The 2,763-nt window shown below is 43.1% G+C and overlaps 1 pseudogene; it reads right to left on the bottom strand.

Annotated features, from left to right (window-relative positions):
* On the bottom strand, nt 1-1,330 carry LOC138888681 (uncharacterized; annotated as a pseudogene).
* Between the last annotated feature and the right edge of the window lie 1,433 nt (nt 1,331-2,763).

Below are 2,763 nucleotides of genomic sequence, written 5' to 3'. Positions count from 1 at the left end.
CTAGCCAAAACACACTGCTACTAGCCGTTTTTCATCGATCAACATCAGTTGTTCTAATCGGGTCTTGACCCACTCAGTGTCTTCAATCTCTGATTCCATAATAATTCGGAGAGAGGTAATTTCGACTTCAGCGGGTATTACAGCTTCAGTTCCATATACAAGCAGATATAGAGTTGCACCAACAGATGTGCGAACAGTCGTACGGTATCCCAAAAGAGCAAAAGGCAGCTTTTCATGCCATTTCCTGGAACCTTGGATCATCTTTCGAAGAATCTTCTTGATGTTCTTGTTTGCTGCTTCAACGGCTCCATTGGCTTTTGGACGATAAGGGGTAGAATGGCGATGCATGATTTTAAATTGTTCGCATACTTCCTTCATCAAATGACTATTTAGATTGGCTGCATTGTCAGTGATCATGGTCTTTGGGATACCAAAGCGACAAATGATGTTGGAGTGAACGAAATCTACCACTGATTTCTTGGTGACTGCTTTGAAAGTGATGACCTCCACCCACTTGGTGAAGTAATCAATTGCAACCAAAATGAATCTATGCCCATTTGAAGCCTTTGGCTCGGTCGGCCCAATGACATCCATTCCCCAAGCAACGAACGGCCAATGAGAGGACATGGGATGCAACTCCGAAGGAGGCGAGTGAATCAGATCACCATGAATCTGGCATTGGTGACACTTGCGAACAAATCTGAAGCAATCTCGCTCCATAGTAAGCCAATAATACCCTGCCCGCAGAATCTTCTTTGCCAAAACATATCCATTCATGTGAGGTTCGGATACCCCTGAATGCACTTCACTCATGATCCGCTTTGCTTCTGTAGCATCTATACATCTCAACAAGTTTAAATCTGGGGTCCTCTTGTACAGAATTTCCCCATTCAGGAAGAAACCATTGGAGAGCCGCCTTATAGTTCTTTTTTTGATCTTCTTTGGCATGCTCTGGATATTCTCTTGTTTTCAGGAATCGTTTGATGTCATGATACCATGGTTCACCATCTGGTTCCGTCTCGATTGTATTGCAGTAACCGTGTTGATTCCGAACTTGGATTACTAGTGGGTCAACATGAGTGTTGCCTGGATAAGGGAGCATCGAGGCTAAAGTGGCCAAGGCATCGGCTAGCTCGTTGTGAAACCTGGGAATGTACCTGAACTCGATGGATCTGAATCTTTTGCTCAAGTCTTGCACACATTGTCTGTACGGAATAAGCTTGATGTCTCGAGTCTCCCATTCACCTTGGAATTGCCGGATAATGAAGTCAGAATCTCCCATAACCAATAGTTCATGCGCATCCAGATCGATGACCATTTTCAAATCCATAATACAAGCTTCGTATTCTGCCGTATTATTGGTACAGAATAACCAAAGTCGGGCTATTACAGGGTAATGATGTCCAATATGTGAGATGGGGATTGCCCCGATCCCAACTCCTTTGATGTTGACAGCCCATCAAAATACATTTTCCATACAGGGTGATCGTCTGAAACTACTTCCTCTATTGAGTTGACCTCTTTGTCTGGGAAGTATGTGCTAAGTGGCCTGTACTCATCATCAACTGGATTCTCTGCCAAATGATCTGCCAAAGCCTGTGCTTTCATCGCGGTGCAAGTGACATAGACGATGTCGAACTCTGTGAGCAGGATTTGCCATTTTGCGAGCCTGCCAATGGGCATTGGCTTTTGGAAGATGTACTTCAAAGGATCCATTCTGGATATGAGGTAAGTAGTGTAGGCCAAAAGATAATGTCTCAGCTTCTGAGCGACCCAAGTCAAGGCACAACATGTCCTTTCTAAAAGGGTGTACTTAACCTCATAATTGGTGAACTTCTTGCTCAAATAGTAGATTGCCTGTTTCTTTTTGCCTGTTGCATCATGTTACCCCAGAACACATCCAAAGGAATTATCCATCACTGATAGATATAAAACAAAGGCCTACCAAGTTCAGGTGGGACCAGTATAGGGGGTTTTGATAGATAATCTTTGATCATGTCAAATGCTTTTTGGCAATCGTCCGTTCACTTGATAGCGACATCCTTTTTAGCAACTTAAAGATGGGATCGCATATGGTTGTGAGCTGAGAAATGAACCTACTGATGTAGTTCAACCTCCCAAGTAAACTCATGACTTCCTTTTTGTTCTTCGGAGGTGGCAAATCTCGAATGAATTTTATCTTAGATGGATCCAGTTCAATGCCTCTTCGGCTGACTATAAAACCGAGGAGTTTCCCAGACGGAACCCCAAATGCACAATTGGCTGGATTAAGCTTAAGGTCATACCTTCGAAGCCGTTCGAAGAACTTTTTCAAATCGCAAACGTGATCAGCCTGTGTCTTTGATTTTATGATGACATCATCGACATATACTTCAATCTCTTTATGCATCATGTCGTGAAAAATGGTGGTCATGGCCCTAATATAAGTTGCCCTTGCATTCTTTAAACCGAATGACATGACCCTGTAACAATAAGTACCCCATGGAGTGGTAAAAACGGTTTTTTCTGCATCATCTTCATCCATTAGAATTTGGTGGTACCCAGCATAGCAATCCACGAATGATTATATCTCATGCTTTGCGCAATTATCTACAAGAATGTGGATATTTGGCAAAGGAAAATTATCCTTTGGACTTGCTTTATTCAGGTCCCTGTAGTCAACACAGACTCTGGTCTTTCCATCCTTCTTCGGCACAGGCACAACATTCGCCACCCAGGTGGTGTATCGGACAGCTCTGATCATATTGACGTTCAGTTGCTTTA

Source organism: Nicotiana sylvestris, chromosome 3 (assembly GCF_000393655.2).
Source record: "Nicotiana sylvestris chromosome 3, ASM39365v2, whole genome shotgun sequence".
Lineage (NCBI taxonomy): Eukaryota > Viridiplantae > Streptophyta > Magnoliopsida > Solanales > Solanaceae > Nicotiana > Nicotiana sylvestris.
Note: the sequence above shows the minus strand (reverse complement) of the source record. Positions and strands in the feature narration are given on the sequence as shown.